We start from the raw sequence: 12181 nt of genomic DNA, 5'->3' as shown, positions 1-12181 counted from the left end.
ATATTTAAAAATAATTACAGTAAACCTATAGTAAAAGTGTACTTAAACGACACTACATTCTCCGACGTTTGAGATAAGTTATATCAATAAAAATTTAAGGCAAATGTAAATCATTACAATTTTAAACCGGTGATAGCTGCACCACGGAAAATTATTTCGACAGCCTCTTTCCTTATAACCACTTGTTTGTGGTGGCGCTAGTTTAGTATCCAATCATGAAAAATAATCCATATAATCCATTAGATTTGAACATCGCTTTGGCCTTGTTTTTATCTAGCAAGAGAACAGAAAATCGTTTAAAATTCTAAATCAGCTTGTTTTCGGCAAATTTATGCATAGCATCAACATTCTACTTGTCTAATGTGCCAATATTTTACAACTAGAAATCGATTCAATATACATTACGTAAAATCATTTTGCGAAACAATAAATATTTATGAGACATTTCTCTCACTATCGTTGCTGGCGTTTTCTTACTTTATAAAAATCATCTGCTTAAGGTAAGTTATTTACAGTGAATACAGAACATTTTGTTGGGTTTATCATTGACACAGTTATTGGTCATATATATCGGCTTTGCTTTAATAGAGTGTTATGTTTTGTATACGTAGTGTACGAAAACTAGTATCTGACTCGTTCTGCGACGAAATACTCTGATCACTCGTGCTATACTTCTCTGAAAGTCATTAACTCTATTATCATATGCTTGTCATTTTAACTTTTGAGATTGAACTAATTGTGTTGAATAAGTAGTATGTAAGGAAATAAAACATACAAAAGAAGTCCTCAAACATATCAAAGCACATTCTTGAGATATTGCATCTAGAATTCTGTAGACGTAACTAAATCTAATACCTATTGTGGCCGTTAATGTGGAGCATATGCTTATTGTTCTTATATTGGTAAACTACAGCATAACTGTGTTCTTTGAATATCAGCCAAAAAGACATTTAAAGCTTTAGTATATTACTTTCTTGGGGTATCAGAACATAAGTGTCAAAATTCAGAACAGAATTTCTAACCAAATTTATACATACATATTTCTAAGACAAACTCGACGGCAGTGGAGTTAAAAAGGTTTTAACAGCAGACATGCGCATCCCAAAATCAGAAACAAGAAAAAAAGACAGTTATTGGTGAAAGAAAAATATATTCAAATATTTCTGCTGATTGGTTGGGTACTTGATAGCATCAATATTGGCTCGAAATTCATAAATAGTGACGAAAATTATTTACGGTTCTTGAATTGCTTTATTATTCAATGCTTGCATGTGAATAAAGAAATTATACTAGTATTTTATTTAACTGATTTTATTTTAGATGAAGTCGCAACACTTTTTGAAATTGAAATCTAAAGGAAGCTGCCCATAAATATAACCTAATTTTCAGAGCATGGCTTGGTTTTTGAGGACCTTTTCCTGTATTGTATACTAATCTAAAGATTATAAATCAGCAAAAAACTTCATGTCGGAATTAGTTTGAGGTTCGGACATATTTTTTCCTTTACTAATAAGATAGGGCATAAAACTGGCCCAATTTGGTGACATACTAAGTAGTATCATATTGATATAACAATGATGCTACAGGGGTGTTACATGGATGTTACTTAAGTAATGTGTGTCTAAAAGAGGTGTCAATTCGTAGTCAAAACGTTACACACGTTACACCCCTTTTCTTGAAACTGGCTGAATAACGTCCTTAGTAGTGTTATATTGATGTAACAATGATCTTATAGGGACGTTACATGGATGTTACTTATGTCTGAGAAATGGTGTATACTTGTAGTCAAAATGTTACGCATGTAACACCGTTTTTCTGAAACTCGGCCGAAAAAACGTCCTTCGTAGTATTATATTGATGTAACAAGGATGTTACAGGGGTGTCACATGGATGTTACTTATGTTATGTGTGTCTGAGAAGATATGTTTATTATACAGTTATTGACTTATGTTGAGGTCAATATATGTTTTATAGGTCCCTAAAAACACATATTGACCGAAACATAAGTCTATAATTGTTATATTATATGCCCTTCTCAAATGCACTCATTTAATGCGGGTCAATATCGCTTTTTGCGGACTTGCGTGTGCACCCCTTTCGACCGTTCATATGAGCGCATTTGAGAAGGGTATATAATATTTGTAGTTAAAATGTTACGCAAGTTAGACCCCATTTTTTAAAATTGGCCGGAAAGCATCCTGAGTAGTATTATATTGATGCAACAAGGATGTTAGAGGCCTGTAACATTGAAGTTACTTATGTAACGTATGTCTGAAAAGAGGTGACTATTTGTAGTCAAAATGTTACGCATGTTGCACCATATGTCTTTAAACTCGGCCGAACAACGTCCTTCGTAGTATCATATTGATATAAGAAGGACGTTACAGGGGTTTTACATAGGTGTTACGTAGGTTACGTGTGTCTGAGAAAAGATGTCTTTTTGTATTCATAATGTTACGCATGTTACACTAAATTTCTTAACTTCGGCCGAAAAAAACGTCTTTAGTAGTGATATAGAGATGTAATAAGGATGTTACAGGAGTGTTACATGGTGTCTTTTCTAGTCCATTTTCTAAAATCAGGCAGAAGTGGTACAGTAAAATATATTTCATGATCTATAATCATGTTACGTAATGCTACTTAATGTTATGCTTGTAACAAATGCAAAGTATGTCAAGAAACTGCGCCAATTTTGTGCTCTAGGTGTGCACAGAGAGCGCTTTTAAAATCTAAAGTAAAATATTATTTGGTTTCTACCTTATGATCCACCCGACAAAAGACCGTAACCTAAACGTTTTTACAGCGAGAGCAAGTTAAATTGTTTCTTGCTTTTTTAGCTTCAAAGATTATCTTTTGGTTATTTTAAAAGTTATATAAGACAACATACCTTTAAATTGGTTCTTTAAGCGACTTTGCGGTATAATTTTGACATTTTCATTAATTTTCATGAATAGTGAAACTTTTCTCATCTGTGTATGCTCGTGAGGTATCTTCAGATATATGGAGACACATGACCATTTACGTACAGAAAAAAAAGGAAAATGATATAATCGCAAAAAAATAATACAAACACAATCAGTTGCCTGCGAGTTCACTATTAATCCAGTAATGAAATTGTAACGAATTTTCATACTCTTTTCATGCAACATACATTTCAAACTTTATTTTAGAAAATAATCATTTTCACTATTCGCTATTTGCTGTTAATTGTCTGAAAAAAGATGAACTTACAGTTGAAACAGATTGTTATACTTTAACGTTTACCCTGATCATTATGATAATTAGCATTCCATCCTTCATGTATATTCGTATATTTTAGTTTATACATAAAATACCTTAACCGGTCAAACAGGTATACATACATCGGCGAGTGACATATGTGACAAGGCATGGGAAAAAGGAACTTATTGAAGATTTTTGTCGAAATTTAGTTTTTGATAATTTTTTTAGTAATCAATGTCTCCCTGTTATGCAAGAAAAATATTAGGGCTGTTTCAGTGATATTTAAGGAAATAGGGTAATTTTTACAATACCACCATTTTTTCCAGTTTTTCAAGTATTTAAACAAACCAATTACTATAATGAAACAACACATTTTATTCACCTTGTACTAGTGTGCTAGTCATTTACATGGTATATAATATGACAAAGTGGTATGGAGAGGTAACCGCTCAATAACTAGAACTAGCAGATATATATTAACATAATGGTTGCCATGGTAACCAAGTTAAAATTATAAAAATATAAGCTTAAAGTGTTTTTCTTTATGCTATCAGCATAAAATATAGACATCGTGATATTTTTACCTATTATTACATGAGAAATAACAAAGTACACCTTTTGTCCTACTGGCAGTTAACATTGGAAGTAACTTCTGTTTGAAAAACATATGATGTTTGTTCCCATGTGCATATCTGTTAGTGATGTTTTGTGTACAACTAATATTACTAGAGAAATAAAAATCAAAACACAAAAAATATGATCTTAATAACTTGAATTCAATAGGTTTATTTCATACCTGCAATAGTTTGTCACTAACGAATGAACATATCTCCGGTCTAAAATTCATAACATAATTTTGTTACCATAGCAACAATAAAAATGTGATACATAATAGATAAACAACTTGATAACTTTAGAATTCACTCATATCATTATTAATTCATGTTTTTATCATTTTTATCACATAAAGTGAGTGGTAGGTTTTAATAGTCAAATTCTGTTACCATAGCAACCATGCAAATGCAATTATATGAGGTATAAACTGAAAGTATATACACTATACTACAAACCAGAGCCAAACTTGAAACATATATATCAAAAAAATGTTATTAAGAAAATTAATCTTGAAATCACTAAGATTTGCATTATAATGTTCAAAAATACTTATGATATACTAAAAAATAAATAATAACTTACATTGTTGTCAGTAGTTAAACAGTATGTAGAATTAAATAATACATACACATGTATTCAATTACTTTACCATAGTCTAATCATGCAATGATCTGAATATCATTTTTGTAATTTAATAGTTTCCAATCTGTGATTTCAAGTATGGATTTCAATTCCAGTGACATATGCATCACAGTAGTTTCACAAATGCTTTATGAAACATGACAAAATGGAATATCTGTAGTAAAGAACAACTGAGAATGTATTTCAAATAACTAGGAAATAACAATTAAAAGTACTTGTGAAGTATATAGATGACATGTTCCTTTCAATATTTATTTTTTTAAATGTGTCTGTGAAATCACATTTGCTTAACACATGTTTATAAAACAAAACTTGTGATACACTGTTAAAGTCACCAGTTGATTCTGACATTAGGAATATACACATACAAGGAGTATCCTGATGTTCATTTTAATATTAAGCCAGAATCCAAATCTCAGTCTTTTGTACAGAAGCTAGACAAACACTTGATCTGGCTTACTGTATGTCTTCCTATTTTCACTATCACTTTTAAATGTGATAGTTTCAGGTTTTGGAACCAATGGCTTAGGGCATGAGCCTTTTTCTTTAAGACAATACTGCCTAATTTCATTACACAGATACCACTGCCTAGATGGATCTAATCCTTTAGGCACAATTACAGAAGGCAACTGACTAGCACTTGGGACTGGAGGATTTTTCTTAAAGACATTAATTTCCTGTCCATTGTCAGCTGCAAATTCCTTAACCAATACTACACCAGTCTTTTCACTTGTCATGCTGAATTGATGGTACGTTTTCAGAGAAGGAATACATTTGAAAAACTGACCAAGATTATACAGACCATTCATAAAACAACACTGGTTTCTCACTATCATTTACAAGCTGAGGTATGTTGTGCCTGTTTTTTGAAGACAGAAGAACACATGTAGCAATCTGTACTAGGGTCTCAACTGTACAGTGTCGCAATTTAAAGTTGAATACTCCAAAGTGCCAATCTGGACTAAACTTTGTATGGCCAGCTTCCATGAGTGAGAACTCAACAGTCTTGTGAAGCCCAGTCATAGTTCTCCATAGCCAATACCCAAATGGAATGTCATTATGAAAATAACATAAATATGCCAGCATAGTACATTTCTTTATTTTCAGAATATATCGAAAAGGAAAAATTAATACCTTTCAGATATGACAAGATCATTTATTCTATAATGAAATCTGTGTATATGTCTACCCTGATAAAATGTTTATTCTAAAATTAATCACTTCCCATATAGGAGAATGTTTTAGTCCCTAGTTGAGTTATTTGATTTTATCTTTTGTATGAACAATGAATAAAGTTGCATACCACAATACAGTGTTGTTGTTGTTCTGTCCAGAACAATTGTCCATTTGCAACTGCACATGCTCCTCTCCAAACCCATGGTGCTGAAAATGATGGTGCAGTAAGCTGGTCACACAGTTAGCTCCTTTACCAGTACACTCTGCTTCATCAATAACATAGAATACCTGTGTACCTGGTGTAAAGTATGCCAAAAACTTGAAGACAATGACAAGTAAAGCCTCATAATAACATAATAATATTATACTACTTGGTCATTATATTACTGTGCCATTCATGTTATAATCTGATACTAGGTGAATGTTACTTACAACTTTGTATACTGCCCATGAACAGACTCAATCAAACCGAGTCTGCAATTTTCACTGTTTGCCTTGTTCTCGATGCTTCCGAGGGATCTAATTTCCAGATTTTATTTACAGAATGACAGTATATCTCTGATATCTAGAATTATACATAAATTTTATGTATGTCATGTGATTGATTGTGTAACATAGAAATCTAGAGAGAATACAAATTAATCAACAGTGTGATATGAGCAAATAATACTATGAATTACCTGCTCCTTCTGAGCACACTCCAAAGCACTGGCACTTCCTGGGAGTTTTGAAATACAGAGGTCCAACTTGTTGTGCATGGTGTGGATAAAATAGCTGCTGGGCAAAATCAAATGAGTATTGCTGTGTTCCAGGCAATAAACATGGTGGCTGACCTTTATTAATAAAACATATATATTAAAATTTAATCAAATTTACCTATATTTATATTCATCTTTACTTGTTATGTATTGTATATATTATATTGTAAAAGGAGTTGAAGTTACTCATGTAGCATGTGCATGAATTGGAAAAAATATGGTAGTATTGACTAGTTACAAGCCTAGATTAAAATTCCATTGTTATAATGTTTCTAAAAGAAATAAAGGTAGTTTGAGAGGCACACTTTTACATGCCAGGGTTTTTACATATTACCTGCATTGACTTTTTAAATTTTATACACCAATGTCCTAAACTTTAACACATTGGTGTACAAAATGTAAAACTCAGTGCAGGTAATTTGTGGTATAAAACTTGGTTGTATTAACCAATTATTACATCAATTTTTACTTATAAATCAACAGTATACAAACCACACTTTATTACAATTAATTGATTGAAAAGCCAATTTTCTAGCTAGTTTTCTGTAATTTTTCTCCACTTTGTTGCAAATCACAAAACACAGAGGATATTTAGATAGATTGGTGATCTCATTACATGTCTTCATCAAAATTTAACATGATAAGTTTGATATTTTTATATATTTTTTAAATTTAATAATAGATCTAATTAAATTCTAAATAAACAAACCTCTCAGTTTCTGTTCTGGAGTCATCACTGAATAATTCAATTTAGCAGCCTTACATTTTCCCTGTAGTAATCTATCTGACATTTGGCTTTACTCAGGTGGGTTCTGTTATTCTCTCTAAAAGTTTTTCTTTCTCTTCCTCACTTAAATTTCCACTGTTAGAGATTTCATTTGCATATTTTTGGCATTTAGCACAAAGATCTGTAGCTGGTTTACAAATAACTTTGTGCGGACATTGTTGCAACCATATTTTCTTGATTTCAGACAGGCTGCCCTGAAACTATTTTGCTGTGCTGCTTCATTATAAAGAGCATGTATGTCAGCTTTACTCTGATCAGATGGTAACAGTATAACACTGTGTTGTCTGTAATTTGGCAATGTACCTGGTAATAGCAAACCATTAGCATTTGCATAGCTGGACAAAAATCTTACAATCTGTTCAATGTCCGTCATTGACAAAGCATGCTTGGGCACTTTACCTGTATTTCCGTGAGTCATAGGTTTAAGTCCATTTTTATCAAGTGAGGAATCTATGTTTGCCAGCTTATTCTTACTTATACCATGACAAAACATGAAGGTTTCTCTACACACTTTTACACCAAACACAAAATACTCTTGTGGTACCCTTTCTCTGGTATTTAATTGCTGTTTCTTGTTCCTAGCAGATGACCATTGAGAAATATCTCTCCTGTGCGCAGACAGCTGCACTTTAACTGTTAAATCAAGTTCATCAGATGTCATTTCCTTACACTGCATTCTATATTCAATAGCCTGATCAATGTTAATAACCTGACTACAAGGTTTTCCATGAATTTTATGACAACCACAGCCTTTTCCCTGAAACTCACTAACTGCATTATTTTCCTTAATGTCAATATCACGTTCACAAATATCCACTTTCGGTAACTCAGTGTCACTACTATCATTCTCGTCAGAATCATAATTCTCTTCATCACTGTCATCAAAAACAACATTTTCTCCATCCAAAGTGTGGTTCGTCCGAGAACTGAACATTTGAAAAGTATAAATCATTGGCTTGCTCAAGTTCGCAAACAAATTCTACATCTTGGTCGACAACTAAGCTTTCTGGTATTGAAGACCGTGTTGAGCACGTACTTAACTGACTCATTTTGGATATTTTGGATACTTCTGCGAAAAGTAACAACTTTACATCTTTAAGTAAACATTACAGCTTCCGGAATTCATGGCAACGGTGTCAAGCGTAAAATTATTCTTTTGTGAAAGTTGTATACAGCGGATAAGGGGAACTATCAAGCAATTAGCATGAGCAGAATTATCGATTTTTCAAGTTAAATATTTGCCGACTTTACTTAAAAAATATTAAACGGGAATTTTATTGGTGTCTGTCAAAGACTGAAAGAAGAAATAATAAGGCACTGTCTCGAGCATGTAAACGGCATCATTACGAGCATAAGATTAAAAAAACTGAACATTGTCATCTATTAGCGTCAATTAATTCAGCACGTCATGTTTTCATCACGTTCTCGCAAATGACGCCAAAACTCAACAAGCTCCAAAATGTCTTATGGGCAGTGGTCAAACATATATTTAGAAAGAGGCTAATAATAACTATGTCCACATGTCTAGACAGTTAATGGTCACGCAGTTGTTATAAAACCCATATACCACGGTATTGTGGTGCGCATTGTTAGGTAGATACTTGTAATGTATACACGTCACTTTCCAGCCACCAATTAGCGTCAGGGGGTGCTGTTTGAAAGACATTTGGAACTATTTTACTATTAACTGTTTTACCTATTTTAACTTGTATATACGTAAATACCGAGAGAGACTCGCTTGTGATTATTTCTGCACATTTTAGTTAACAATCAATACATTATAAAAACTGACAGTGTGTTTGTTGTTTTCCATCTCTTCTCTTTTCACATACATATGAGTTCTTGATTACCCACCAGAGACACAACACGAAGGAACAATACTCTAAACGTTTTCATAACACTACCGTAAGGTAACAAGACTCGTTCTGGTGGCCTTGACCAGGATTACGTAACCGTTACAAGAACTGTGATGGACACAAAATTACGTAATTAACAAACAGTTTCATTAGTGTCAGTGATTTGAGAGGAATATTGGATTATTTGCAGACCATTTTCATGTAAGTTAGATATTTATTTGTTTGAATTTCTAGAATGGCGCAAACTAACAAACAGGCACCTTTCCAAACGGGTTTAAACGGGTTAGAAAATAAAATGCAAACTCTTAATATGATGGGGGCACGGGGAATAGATAGCTTCATATCACCTTATGAGGGTGGTCCTTCAAAATTTAGGCAGTGGATGGAGGAAATGGACAAGTATGCCATACGTGTCTCCGGAAATCAAGTTAAGAAAAAAATGATTCCTTACCAAAGCAGCAAGGGTGTTGTTTCAGATTTCATTCAGGTATATAGAAACAAACCATGCACATACTTGGGATCAATTAAGAACTGAAAATAGAAATTGATTCAGCGAAATCACTGACCCTCAACACGCATTACGCCTTTTGCGTGATGTGCGGCAAGGAAAACATGAAAATGTTACGGTCCATGCCGAATCCTTATTGGCCTTGGCAAAAGAGGCTTTTACAGGTCAACCACGTGGTTTAGCGGCAGTAGAAACGCAGCTTATAGGTTTCTTTATTGATGGCTTCACCCATGGTTATTCAAGATCATGCGCGATAACCCCAAAACATTACAGGCAGCCGTTCAGTCGGTAAATCAAGAACAGAATTTAACGAAAAGGTTCTCACTCAGATCTGGAAGAGATTATGGTCACAGTGATACGCGACCCTCACAAACGTTCCAAAGGCATGAGGAACCTATGGCAATAGATCATGTACGGCCCACCCATAGATGTCAACTATGCAATCGAAAAGGTCACACGGCGAGATATTGTCGTGTACAAAGAGCCCCATGTAATACTGTGAACGCAGTACAATATAGGCAAAGGTCAAACAGAAGTGCAGATGTTGAGTGCTGGCACTGTGGTCAGAAGGGATATATTCGTGTAAGGTGCCCTCAGTTACAAAACACAAATAGACACGCACGACAAAACACACAACAGCGGCAATACTCACAAAATACACAACAAGCAACATCACCTTTAAACTAACACGCTCCTCACGCTTTGAAGCCGGCTTGGGGAGCTCCAAACAACATATGCAACATAATTCAAAAATAACATATCAAGTTAATATAACAGGCAATCCAAATTCATGTTTAGTTAAGATAGGAAAAAATAGATACAGAGCTCTAGTAGATAGCGGAAGCAAAGTAACGCTTATTCATAAACGATTTTACGACTCGCTACCTTTTGAAACAAAGTTATCTAAAAAGATCAATATAAATTTGCAATCAGTCAATTGAGGTCAATTAAAAGTTTTAGGTCAAGTAAACATTCCATTTTACATTGGCGGAACAAAATTAAATCACAATTTCTATGTATCTCGTAGTATCTGATATGACTACCTGAGTGTGTGGTTAATGTCCGTAAAGATTTTACTTTCTACTTGTAATTGTAAACAGTACAAACAAAACGATTTGCCTGAAGAAAAATTGCAATTTCGCAAAAACTGAGAAAGTTAATGAGGTGGATATAATTACATTTGAAAATCAGCAAAATTAATCTTGTGAAACTGACAAAACAAAGTTTATGTCCGAGTTCGCTCCAGGCGATATCAACTGTCCAGGTAAATATGCAAAATTGATTGAACCGTTGATAAAACAGAACACTGATTTATTTGCAGAAGTGATATGGATTTAGGCCAGACTGATTCGGTTACGATGAAGACAATGGTGATGCTAGACCTATAAAAGCGAAGTCATAATTTATTCCTTTGAAAAATAGAGCCATTATTGAAAAAGCGGTTAAGGATATGTTGAAGGCGGGTATTATTGAACGCTCTCGTTCACCTTGGTCTTCAGGAGTCGTACTAGTCAATAAGAAAGATAATACTAAGCGCTTTTGTATTGATTACCGTCCGATTAACCTCGTGACGCATTGAAATTCGTGACCTTTCCCTAGGATAGATGAAATGCTAGCACGACTCTGGAACGGAAAATGCTTTACGACACTGGATTTGAAAAGTGGATACTGGCAGGTCATGATGGATCCTAAAGATTAAGAAAATACAGCATTTCAAACGCTCTTAGGCCTATTTACCTTCCGTAAGATGCCCCTTGGCTTTTGTAATGACCCCAGGTCTTGATTTCACGAAAATACTTAAGTAATTGCTTAGCCAAGTCTATTATTCAAAATGCTTGTTTTTGCCCTTTATGCGTCTTCAATGTTGACTTTTTCATCTATATCAGACCCGTACATGACTGTTTGATAGATCAAAGCACAACAATTTTGAATTTTACAGAAAATGAAGTATAAAAATAAGAAATATACTTAAGCAAATACTTAAGTTCGTTATATCATGCTTAAATAGAAATATCATATTTGTGTGACTGAAATAAGCACTGCAGGCAAATACTGCTTACCATAGTTTAATTTAGCTATAAATACATTGGTATAGAAAAAAATCAACATTAAATAACAATAGCTTAAGCAATAGCATGATTTTAAAATAACAGACTTAACTAAGTAATTACTTAAGTTTTTTGTGAAATCGGGGCCAGGGTGTTACAAGAGCCTATGTCAATAGTTCTGCAAGACTGCGAAACATTCGAAATTGCCTAATTGGACGACATAATAATTGTGTCTCCTACATTTGAATCCCACTTAGAACACATAAGCACTGTATTTAATCGCTTAAGGCAGCACAACCTTAAACTTAAGCTAAGCAAGTGCAGCTTAATGCAACCAAAAACAAATTATTTAGGCTTTGTTGTCAGTGAAAAGGGTATAAAACCTGATCCCGAAAAAGTAAAAGTAATACGCAACCTGCATACACCGGCTTGTGTGCGTGAGGTGAGATCTTTCATCGGAATGATAGGGTACTACAGAAGAATGATCCCTGCAGTCTCAGGCATTGCTGAACCCCTAATTGCACTCACACCCAAATACGCCAGATTTAATTGCACTCCGGAATGTCAAA

This window comes from Mercenaria mercenaria, unplaced genomic scaffold, assembly GCF_021730395.1.
Source record: "Mercenaria mercenaria strain notata unplaced genomic scaffold, MADL_Memer_1 contig_1701, whole genome shotgun sequence".
In the NCBI taxonomy this organism is placed as follows: domain Eukaryota; kingdom Metazoa; phylum Mollusca; class Bivalvia; order Venerida; family Veneridae; genus Mercenaria; species Mercenaria mercenaria.
Note: the sequence above shows the minus strand (reverse complement) of the source record.